We start from the raw sequence: 13,273 nt of genomic DNA on the forward strand, positions 1-13,273 counted from the left end.
ACTGTAGTAGAGGTGGTTGAGGGGACAGCTGTGGAGAGACTCCTCTCTGATAAACATGCTCATCTAGTGAAACCACAGGAGGCTGCTGAGGGGAGGACAGATGATAATATTGTCTGGAATGGAATGAATGGAATAGTATCAAACCATGTGCTTGATACCATGTGTTTGATACCATGTGTTTGATACCATGTGTTTGATACCATGTGTTTGATACCATGTGTTTGATACCATGAGTTTGATACCATGTGTTTGATACCATGTGTTTGATACCATGTGTTTGATACCATGTGTTTGATACCATGTGTTTGATACCATGAGTTTGATACCATGTGTTTGATACCATGTGTTTGATACCATGTGTTTGATACCATGTGTTTGATACCATGTGTTTGATACCATTCCATGCATTCTGTTTCAGTCATTATTATGAGCTTGTCTTCCCCAATGAAGGTGCCACCAATCAATCAATCAATCAAATCTATTTATAAAGCCCTTTTAACATCAGCCGATGTCACAAAGTGATTATACAGAAACCCAGCCTAAAACCCCAAACAGCAAGCAATGCAGATGTAGAAGCACAGTGTCTAGGAAAAACTAGAAAGGACAGAACCTAGGAAGAAACCTAGAGAGGAACCAGGCTCTGAGGGGTGGCCAGTCCTCTTCTGGCTGTGCCAGGTGGAGATTATAACAGAACATGGCCAAGATGTTCAAACGTTTGTAGATAACCAGCAGGGTCAGATAATAATAATCACAATGGTTGTAGAGGGTGCAACAGGTCAGCACCTCAGGCAGTTGGCTTTTCATAGCCGATCATTCAGAGTTAGAGACAGCAGGTGCTGGGGAGAGAGAGAGAGAGTCCAAAACAGTAGGTCCTGGACTAGGTAGCACATCCAGTGAATAGGTCAGGGTACCATAGCCGCAGGCAGAACAGTTGAAACGGGAGCAGCAGCATGACCAGGTGGACTGTGGTCAGCAAGGACTCATCAGGCCAGGTAGTCTTGATGCATGGTCCTACGGTTCAGGTCCTCTGAGAGAATAAAGAGAGAAAGAGAGAAGGAAAGAGAGAGAAAGAGAGAGAGAGAGAGAAAAGAAAGAGAATTCACCCCAGCCTCGGGTGAGTGAAATACTGCCAAGCAGCAGAACAACAAGTCACCAAAGGCCTCTGACATTCTGTCTGAGGTACTCTGTAGACTGTTCCGTTCACACACAGAAGTAAGGGCTCAAAGCTATGGAGTGTAGAGGAGTTAGAGACACCAGTCAGACTCTATCGACTGCAAGCTCGCAAGCAAACGGTCAAGGAGTCAGGAATGTCAAAAGAACAGGTTGGGATCAAAGATAAGACAGTTGTGTAGAGAGATAGAGGAAGAGCGATGGAACCAAGGAGGCAATGGATGAGATGTCCACTGTAAGGGAGGAACTCCACTGCACTCTCAAGCAGTGTTCTAGTAATATAGATTAGGAGGTTTGCTAGGGTATCTCAAAAGAGAGAAAGATCAATCGAGGAATCAAATCTCATAACAGGTTAGTTGTCATGAAGCCTTAATGCTGTGTGGAAGATGTTAACCTGTGTATGTGTGTGTATAGGCTACAAGGCTTATTAACTCATTGCTATGGCCTGACTGTGTATCCTCCAGTAGCAGTGCTTCATTTGTAAATCAGGAGTTGCTGGAGCACTTGTGAAGGTGAGACACTGAATGACCTGCGGAGCTCAGAGGTCCTGAAATATTAATGAGCGGTGAGAACATGCATGCACAGTTGTTTTTTCATAGGTTTCCAAAGATAATTCAGGCTAATTCAGCAACTTTAAGCACCTACAGCAGTGACGCACACTAATGGTTGCAATAGTTGCACTTTGCTCCCCATATTGTGATGGATAATCATGCACTGTGAGGACAATGTTATGGTTGTTATTTTGTGCTAGTTGTGGTGACATGATTTATGTAGGTCAGTAATATACATCCCCAAAGGTACACAAAAGTAAAACATTTTATTGAGTTAATAAAAAATACAATGAAAATAAAACATTATGTCCATGATTCACAGAACAGCATCACAGTCATAATTACATGTATGGAATGCTGAATGACATGGCACAATACATGGTAGATCCATCTGTTTCAGGAAGTCATTTTGATTTTCTGCGTCACACCACCGTTAGCTACAGGAGACTTTTTAAAATAGTCACATTGAGTCTCATTATCTCTTTGAGTGTCACTCCTTTGGAAGCTTGTCTATAAATAACAACACTTTTGTGTTTTATAGGAGCCCATTCAGTGGCAGACAGACATATGAAAGTGTCCCTTTAATTTCCCTCAGTCGTTGTTTTTCATAAACCCTTGAGAGTTGATCTGTGGGTGCTGGAGACTTCGAAGTCACAGAGGGCCTTGAGCGTTCTTTCAGTAAACAACACCTCATCAAAACATCCTTTTCCCTCTTCCACTTTCACGTCCCTCCTTTGTTCCGCATCTATCTCTCTATCTCCCTCTCTGCTCTGTCTCTCTTGTGGTCTATTTCACTATCCCTGGCATCATTATTTCTCCAGTTAGTCAACATCAAGTTGTCTCTGATGAGATGAGGGCTGTTCTCTTTCCCTCTCTCTCTCCATCCCTCTCTCTCTCCTCATTTCCTTTCTCATTTACCCTTGTCCTCATTCCCCAGATTGTGGTTTAGTGCAGATGAGCAGGGGGAGGCCAGACTGCTGAGTGTAAACAGACTGACAGATGGACAGTCTCAGAGCAGAGCCAAGGAGATAAGAGGATTTATGCTGGTGTTTTTGTTTACGTAATGTGGCAGGGAGAGACAAAGAGAGGCAGAAAGAAAGAGGTGTGGGGAGAGGGTGATAGAGAGATCGATGGAGAGAATGACTTGACAGATAAGGACCCCGAAACATTCGTTTTTTAGTGTTCACTCATTGTGTTAGTTAACAGTCAGTGGCAGTCTGTTTGGCCAAGAAGTGTTTTTCCTCTGTACGTCCATAATCAGGCTGTAGTCAGTAAGCATTTCTGCTTGCCCCTCTGCTGCTCCCGGGCTACTGTCAGTACTGCTGACCTCTCTTGGCAAGAGGGCACCTTGCAGGCCCTGTAGAGGATGACGAAGAGGATAAGGGTGAGGACGCCCACTACAGAGTTACAAACAATGGCCATGATGGTCCATGCAGAGAGACCAGTGCTCAGCTCTGTCTCCATAGTCAACGTCCTGGTTCACACTAAATTTCAAGTTCTGTGAATACAAATCCTCCAAGTTCCGCTCAAGCCCGACTCAGAGGTTTACTGGCACATCCTAGTCCCCGGTCCGCTGTGGGCTTCATACTCTGCTGTCCCTCGTGTTAGCCCCAACAAGTGGCCCCTGAGCAAAGAGGAAAATGTGAGATTTAATGCATGAACATGTACACGCACATTTTAAACATGTAGATGCACCTATGTGAACAACCGTCTTACACACACACATATAGTACACGCTGAGATAATGGGCAGTCTTTCCCCGGGTCCGGACCTTCCGGTGCGGGGACAATGTACTCTAGGTGATCATGCTCTTTCCTAAGGGGACCTGTTCTCCAGGCCAGACTAGCACACTACAGGTTTTAACTGGGGATGGATGACCATATCACTAACAGCTGATTCTACATGAGGTGTCTTAAGAGCAATAGATGTCATTGAACTTGATTCAAACACTGAAAGCAGTCTTCTTAAGAGTCCACAATACTTAAAACATGTCCAAATGTAATCTACAGATATTATAAATATGTAATCTAATCGCAAATTCTTATTTGTTTGTGTAGTGGACCCTGTGAGTGTGTGTTTAGATGCAGGGTTGTGAATGTGTTGATGTCACAGCGGCGTGTATAAGTGGCAGAGGAAGTCAGGCGCAGGAGAGTCAAAATAGAGTGTAGCATGGAGTACTTTAATAAAAGTCCCAGTAATTAGCTCCATAACACTCACTAAAAAATATCATACAAAATCTGGGTACGAAGAACCATCGCACACCTATACACAAACAACACAACACTTGACAACGAACAATCTCTGACAAACACATGAAGGGAAACAGAGGGTTAAATACACAACAGGTAATAAATGGGATTGACAACAGGTGTGTGGGAAGACAAGACAAAACCAATGGAAAATGAAAAATGGATCGATGATGGCTAGAAGACCGGTGAAGTCGACCGCCGAACACCGCCCGGACAAGGAGAGGCAACGACTTCGGCAGAAGTCGTGACAGTTGACATCAACCTGGGCCTGTATGTGTGTGTCTGAGTGACTGTGTGTTTAGATGCAGGGTTGTGAATGTGTTGACATCAACCTGGGCCTGTATGTGTGTGTCTGAGTGACTGTGTGTTTAGATGCAGGGTTGTGAATGTGTTGATATCAACCTGGGCCTGTATGTGTGTGTCTGAGTGACTGTGTGTTTAGATGCAGGGTTGTGAATGTGTTGACATCAACCTGGGCCTGTATGTGTGTGTCTGAGTGACTGTGTGTTTAGATGCAGGGTTGTGAATGTGTTGACATCAACCTGGGCCTGTATGTGTGTGTCTGAGTGACTGTGTGTTTAGATGCAGGTTTGTGAATGTGTTGATATCAACCTGGGCCTGTATGTGTGTGTCTGAGTGAGTGTGTGATGGTTTCTGTGTCAGTGAATGATATTCCAATCACACTTCAATATAGAGAACCAACTCATTCATCTCGCTATGCATCCCTCTACAATGCATTCCAATGAGGCCACACATTTCTCCATGCAACTACTGAGTGAGGCAAACTCATTTCAAACTTCTCTCCTCTCTCCCTGCCACTCTCAGCCAATCGTAATCAAGACAGGTATTTTTTTGAATAAGGGTCGTGGCAATGTTGCACTTGATTGACTCCTGGTAATAGAGTTAATTTTATACCAATGAGAATGGGTGGGGTTTCTTGGATGTGGCATCACACCACGGAAGATCCAAACAAGCTCTAAACTGTTTTTCGGCACAATTTCCCTGTCAGCTCTCTGCCAGAATGTTCTGTAAAACTATTACCGATGAGAGGGGAAATGAGACCACATGGTATCACAGAGAGTACAGGAGAAAGAGGAGATTCGATGAACATCTGACTGGAGACAGACAGAAAAGAAGAGAGCAGCAGGTTGAAATGGCATTGGAGGTTATCATTTAGAGGAGTCATTTCATGTGCAACATACAGTATGGAAAGCCAAATGGTTTGCATCAATATACATTCATTCTTGAGTCTGTTCACTGCTGATCTGAACTGTGGTAGAGGAGAATGCAAAGTAGTAGCACATAGTTAATGATCATCTCACATCATGTTTCACACATCAGTCATTCATTATTTTGGGGATCCTACTTGGTGGACTGGTGTGTATTGGATCTAATGAGGATGACACACGTCCTGTTCCAGGGATGCACAATTCCAGTCCTCGGGGGCCTGATTGGTGTCACAGTTTTGCCCCAGCTCCAGATAACACACCTGACTCCAATAATCATCTAATCGTGATCTTCAGTTTAAAATGACATTAGTTTAATCAGCTGTGTTTGCTAGGGATGGAGAAAAAGTGTAACACCACTCAGGCCCTCGAGGACTGGAGTTGCCCACCCCTGTAAGACTGTCAGTGGTGCCACTGGTGTTGATGTGGAGGAATTGCATGCTGGTTGAAAGACCAGGTGTATTTTCAGTGAGGTAACATTTTCAAAATGTTGCAGATAGAAATGCAATGAATAGAGCTAACATGATTCCCTATTCTACATGACAGGCATTCATATCTGTACTACATAAAGCTTTTCTATCTATTTGCTACCATCCTGAATAGGCCTCAGGTGTAACTAGGGACAGACAGACTGACTGAGGGAATGTCAATTTGATTACAGTCACGAGTGAGTCCAAAGTGCAGGATATAGGCCGGTCCCCTCACCCCCAGACATGGTCAATACCATAGGGTCAATACAGTGAGAAACCCACTGCTGACTGTTATGCAATGGCTATGGACAACAAGAGTTTGTTAGAATGGGGTGGGGCTGGATGTGGATGAGGGGATTAGATTGTGTTCTCTGGACACAACCAAACAATAAGAGTCTATCTCTGTGTGTGTGTGTGTGTGTGTGTGTGTGTGTGTGTGTGTGTGTGTGTGTGTGTGTGTGTGTGTGTGTGTGTGTGTGTGTGTGTGTGTGTGTGTGTGTGTGTGTGTGTGTGTGTGTGCATGCGTGCGTGTGTGTTATTGAAAGATAATGAGGCATGGGAAATAGAGTAGTGGAAGTGAATAATGAATGAGTCACCATGCAGACCTAAGGTTCTAATCACATCACATCTGCATAGTGGGTGGCATTGAGATTCCCAGAGATAGATAACCATTCTGAAATTGGGACAAATCCAATACAACACATGACTGAGTACCACTCTCCATATTTTCAAGCATAGTGGTGTCGGCATCATGTTATGGGTATGCTTGTAATCGTTAAGGACTGGGGAATTTTTCAGGATAAAAAATAAACGGAATGGAACTAATCACAGGCAAAATTCTAAAGGAAAACCTGTCTCAGTCTGCTTTCCACCAGAGACTGTAGACACTGCGAGATGAATTCACCTTTCAACAAGACAGTAACTTAAAACACAAGTCTAATCTACAGTGGAGTTGCTTACTAAGAAAGAGTGAATGTTCCTGAGTGGCCGGGTTACAGTTTTGACTTAAATCTACTTGAATCTATGGCAAGACCTGAAAATGATTATCTAGCAATGATCAACCACCGATTTAAATAATGGGCAAATATTGCACAATCCAGGTGTGGAAAGCTCTTAGAGACTTACCCAGAAAGACTCACAGCTGGGTATCCTTGCCAAAGGTGCTTCTACAAAGTATTGAATCAGGGGTGTGAATACTTATGTAAATGAGATATTATTCTATTTCATTTTCAAGAAATGTGCAAAAATAATCAAAAAACATGTTTTCACTTCGTCATTATGGGATATTGTGTGTAGACATTTTGAATTCAGACTGTAACATGACAAATTGTGGAAGAAGTCAAGGGGTATGAATACTTTATGAAGGCACTGTATCTTTCTGATAGAACACATAAGGGTTTCTTTAATGGAAGCTTCTTTCAAGTTAAACATGTAAAATGTGATGTATTGTAGGGCAGCTCTTTTGGCCCTCTACTCTATTTTTACCAATGACCTGCCACTGGCATTAAACAAAGCTTGTGTGTCTATGTATTCTGATGATTCGTCCTTATCTGCATCAGCAACCACAGCTAGTGAAATCACTACAACCCTAAACAAAGAGTTGCAGTCAGTTTTAGAATTAATGTCCAATAATAAACTGGTCCTGAACACCTCTAAAACTAAGAGCATTGTATTTGGTACAAATCATTCCTTCAGTTCTAGACCTCAGCTGAATCTGGTAATGAATGGTGTGGCTGTTGAGCAAGTTGAGGAGACTACATTTATTGTTGTTACCTTAGATTGTAAACTGTCATGGTCAAAACATATAGATTCAATGGTTGTAAAGATGGGGAGAAGTCTGTCTGTGATAAAGAGATGCTCTGGCTTTTTGACACCACACTCCACAAAGCAAGTCCTGCAGGGTTAAGTTTTATCTGGATTATTATCCATTCATATGGTCAAGTCCTGCAAAGAAGGACCTAGTTAAGCTGCAGCTGGCCCAGAACAGACCGGCATGTTTTGCTCTTCATTATAGTCAGAGGGCTAATATCAATACCATGCATGCCAGTCTCTCTTGGCTAAGATTTGTGGATAAACTTCTTGTTTTTATAAGAAACAATGTGTTGGAAATTCCAATTTGCTTGCATAGTCAACTTACACACAGCACTGACACCCACACTTACCCCATTAGACATGCCACCAGGGGTCTTTTCACAGTCCCCAGGTCCAGAACAAATTCAAGGAATCGTACAGTATTATACAGAGCCATGAGTGCATGGAACTCCCTTCCATCTCATATAGTGTAAGTGGTCAGCAAATCCGTTTTTTAAAACAAATACAGCAATACCTCACGGCACAACTCCTCTCCCCCATGTGACCTACTTTATGTGTGTTTGTATTGACATGTATGTGTAACTGATAGATACACACACATGCACACTACATGTTAATGTTTTTAAATGTATGTAATTTGTAAAGTATTTAGTCAGTAATGTCTTTTTGGTTATGTGTCGGACCCCAGGAAGACTAGCTGTCACCATTGGCTTCGGCTAATAGGGATCCTAATAAAATCATATTAATTCAATGTATCCATGTAGGCCAATTCCCACTAGTGTAAAGGGTTAATGAGCCAGAAACAACAATACCATGCACCCACTAGTGGTCTAAAGATTTTTAGCAATCCATAGATTTGGTATGGTACTGTATTCTGTGGGGTGGAATTACAGCACCATTGTAAATACAGCAAATTTCCCACAGTGTACCATCATTTACAGTATGCTGCAGTAAAACATTTCAGAGTATTTTACTGTTGATAATACCTAAAACCGCTTTATAAATTACAGTTTCCGTCACAGTGTGGGAAATCGGAGAAAAACATTTTGTGCTTCTGTTGTTCAACTTGTTCTATTCTAATGATAGTCATCATCAATAACTTAGACCAATAGGCACTTAAAAAATGACCCCACAAACCCTCGCTCACTCACTCACCCGTTCCCGCTTCATTCAGCAGATCGCACCATCCGGGAATCAACATATGCACAGATCCAACGTCGAGCAGACTCTCTTTTCTCAGGAAAAAAGTTAAGGCACAAAAGTGCATTATTATTGTTTGACAATGCAGTTGCCACCAAGTACCAGGCACATTTTCCTGACAGTTAGGTAGTGATTCAATATCCACAGCACACTGCTGGAATGAGAAAGCCTGCGAAGTCCCACCCGTTAGTTGAGTAGTGATGTCACTGTCAATGTGGATCACTGTGATGTCGCACACTCCCTCTCTCCCTCCCCTCCCTTTCGCTGCTCAGGCACAGAGGAGATTTATCTATTTGAAGTAGCCTATAGGCTAACTCCAAGAACATCCCATCAACGGCTTTCTCTCTCACACACTGTGGTGTATAGGCTACTGTAATATACACTGTCCTGTTATATATAACGCCCTGGAAAATCATCATAGTGAACTTCCTGACATTAAAATGCTGCCACCTGAAATGAAAACAGCCATGTCATTGCACGAATTGGTGAGGCGGGCATTGCACATTTAGTATGCAAGGCGGCAAGCTGTCCCCCCGTGCTCCTTTCAGAGCGTGGGGTGGGGTGGGGGGGTTGAAGACAAAGCTCTTTTCAGACCAGACCCCGCGTCAGACAAAATCTCCCCCGGAAAAGAAGGATAAACCCAACAACAGATTCAATCAACTATTTTAAAGGTGTGATCTGGGATCTGTCCATTGGTCATAACACACTGGGCACAGAGGTCAATTCAACATCCATTCCACCTTGGTGACGTGGAAACAACGTTGATTCAACCAGTGTGTAGAATTGTTTATGTAGTCTAGGCCTATATATTCTTGAAGAATAGAAAGTTAAAATTCCGCTTGGGCTTAGCACAAAATAGGTTTGTTTACACACAAACAGTTTAGCTTAGGCTATTGTTGATTGAAAACACCAAACAGCAAGTAATACTTCTTGTATTGAATGACTTTAATTGACCCCTTGATGTGTAGCTTCAAAATATGTTTACAACTATTATGTGCACTCATAGACACAGGAAACATACACTAAGACACTGATCAATTCCATGTATGCACTCACACACACACATCATATGCACGCACATGCACACACGCACATGCACACACATACACACACAAACACAGTCGGTGTGACAGTGACCTGCTCTAATCGGACATGACATATTGTCTACCTATCAATAAGTCTTCCCTCAAATACGAATTTCCCTGTCAAAACACAGCAAGTCGGTGTGTGTGTGTGTACGAGCAAGCGAGTGTATACAGTATGTGAGTAAGAGATAGAGAGAGAGAGAGAGAGACTAAATTCAAATTTAAACTTAATTTCCCCTTGCCTTTGTTCTGTGGCTTTCTCATCCACAGCCTGTCTGCCAACTCTGTGTAGTGTAATCACATCAAAAGCTGAAGATGAAAGACGACTGTTAGGAGAGCATACCTCAGCCTGGCTCACCCAGAACATATTAGGGTTTTAATGAAACCTCTTTATTCCCAGAATATGCCTGACAGAATAAAGTGTAGAACTCGATGTCTATCTGTAGTGGGGTGAACATACAGGGTTCCATTTTATGGTTCTTAAAACAGGACCAAATTGTGCGAGAAGAATATAATCTTCACAAATTGTCCAGAGGAATGTCTCAAAACGTTCCTATTAGCAAATATTAAGTAAACAGCCTGAACAAAACAACTTATTTTGAATTGTGAAATTATTAAAGTTCCACAAAGCCAATTTTATTTCGATATCAAATCATTTCTGGGTAACAATTAAGTACCTTAGTGGGATTGTTTTCAATTAAAATTGTAACTTAAAAGAAAAAAATTGCTTCTTAGCAAAGAGTAATTTTTCTAAAAATAATTTTGCTAGGACTGTCTGGGACTGGTCTGAGTGGGGGGTGGAAAACTGAAAACTAGCTGTTATTGGCAGAGAGGTGTGGAATTCTCTTTCTTAATGGTCTATTGACTAAATTATCTCCTGGTGATGTCACCAGGCAGGCCAATACTCCATGCCACCAAAACAGGCTGGAATTTGAGGTGGTCTTTTCAAACAGCTTACACTAAAAGGGCATTATCATAATTTTCACCATTTCACAGTATTATTCCAACCTTATTGTGTGGAAATATATTTAAAACAAAGGAAAATCACATTTTTAACTGCACTGGGCTTTTAAGTGTGTATGAAGATAAATGTATAGGAATATATATCTCCCACAAAGCAAACATCTTATAGAAATCCTTTATTTTTATCATGAGTGACTGAGGACATCTTGTGGTGACTGTTAGAACGTTTTGTGAACTGGAGTAGATTAAATGATTCCTGAAATAACAGAATAAGCACAAAGACATCACAGAGCCATTTTTCTAAATCCTTTTTTATTGTAGTCAATTCACCATTCTGTTCCATTTTAGTTGCTGATCATAGCCTGAAAAAAATAGACAGATAGAACAGGACAAGTCCTTGGAGAAATTTCCAGCAAATATTTTCCCTCCATCAAGCAAAACCATGTATCTCACTTTGGTGATTTCATAAAAAGAAACTTGAAAGGAGTCCTTCCCCTCCAGGTTCTGTGAAAGTTTCATGACTATAGAATAACTAATAAAAGTCATTCAAACACCTTATGCATTTCCATTAATACCTCCATCTGAAAAGAAACCTTTTATTTTCCAGGACGCCAACGTCATGCTGATCAGTAAGGCCTAATTCTATCTTAAAACAATTCCTTATGTTATTTAGTAGATATCACCCCCTAGAGGCTTACACTCTACACCTAGAGACTAGGGGTTCATTAAGACTGTAATGACCTGTGTGTGAGAACATGGCTTATCTCTCTTTTACCTGGTCGATCCAGTCATTGAAGTTGGAGATGCAAGTGAATACTGTAGGCTTATTCTCATAGTTGCAGACCAGACACAAACTGGCAGTATCGTGGACCTCCCATAGTCCCTCTGGGTTCTTGCGGTTCAGAAGGCCACCAGAGTCCCCATATAGGACCAGTGGAGAGAAGGGCTTTAATAATTAAGGGCTTGGCGTCCTGTCAGTAACACCTGTCGACAACATCCGGTGAAATTGGAGGGCGCGCAATTCCAATAAATAATCGTAATATTAAACATTTATGAACATACAAGTATCTTATATTGGTTAAAAGCTTAAATTATTGTTTATCTAACTGCATTGTCTGATTGTTTGAGGATGGCGCCCCACATCAACATATTTTTCAACCAGCACAGGCTTCATAAAATCACAAATTGCAATTAAATAATCACTTACTTTTTGAAAATCTTCCTCTGTTTGCAATCCCAAGTGTCCCAGCTACAACATGCATGGTCGTTTTGTTAGATAACGACCACCTTCCCAAAAATTCAGTTAAGTTGGCGCCATCGATTTCAGTAATCAACTCGTTCAACATGCAGACAAAGGAATCCAAAAAGCTACCACTTAACTTTGTTAAAATAAGTCAAACTACGTTTCTATACAATCCTCAGGTACCCTAAAATGTAATTACATTATAATATTTCATACGGAAAGAAGTATGTTCAATAGAAAAGTAAAATTGTCAAGTGTGCGTTTTCTTCGTCGCGCGCCCACAGACTGATTTCCAACTGTGACTCTTTGTACCAAAACTCAAACTTCAAAGAGTTTTCTATCCAATGGTACCAATTATATGCATATCCTGGCTTCTGGGCCTGAGTAACAGGCAGTCTACTTTGGGCACGTCAGTCAGGAGGAAATTCTGAAAAAGGACCCTAGCCCTGACACAAAATTTGCTGTCTGTCAGACGTACACAACACAAACACACACACACAAACACACACATGCACGCACAGACACACACATAAACACTCACATGCACACACACACAAACACAAACAAAAAACAGCAACACGTACGGTCACGCACAAACACAGTTCACATACACACTACATACTCTCTCTCTCCCTGTCTCTCTCTCCCTGTCTCCTTCTCCCTGTCTCTCTCCCTGTCTCTCGCTCCCTGTCTCTCTCTCAGTCTCTCTCTCTCAGTCTCTCTCTCCCTATCTCTCTCTCCCTGTCTCTCTCTCCCTGTCTCCCTCTCCCGTCTCTCTCTCCCTGTCTCTCTCCCTGTCTCTCTCCCTGTCTTTCTCCCTGTCTCTCTCTCCCTGTCTCTCTCTCCCTGTCTCCCTCTCCCTGTCTCTCTTGCCCTGTCTCTCTTGCCCTGTCTCTCTCTCTCTCTTGCATCCACAATGGATACTCACGTTCCAGCCAGCAACAATGCCATCTCCTCCGTCAAACACCATGGTGGCCCTGAGAGCGAGGCCCCACCAGTCGGACTTGGAGCAGGTGCCGTGGTCCATCCTGGGCATCAGACTCTGATGCAGGTTAAAACACACACCGATGTCACACTGCAGTTAGTTACCCTACACACACACGCACGAGCACACACAGAGTGGCTTACTGGTGAGCCTGCCCCAGACGGTGATGTAACGAGGGAGGGAGAGAGAGAGAGAGAGAGAGAGAGAGAGAGAGAGAGAGAGAGAGAGAGAGAGAGAGAGAGAGAGAGAGAGAGAGAGAGAGAGAGAGAGAGAGAGAGAGAGAGAGAGAGAGAGAGAGAGAGAGAGAGAGAGAATATGA

The sequence above is a fragment of the Salvelinus fontinalis genome, chromosome 4, assembly GCF_029448725.1.
Source record: "Salvelinus fontinalis isolate EN_2023a chromosome 4, ASM2944872v1, whole genome shotgun sequence".
Taxonomy (NCBI): Eukaryota; Metazoa; Chordata; class Actinopteri; order Salmoniformes; family Salmonidae; genus Salvelinus; species Salvelinus fontinalis.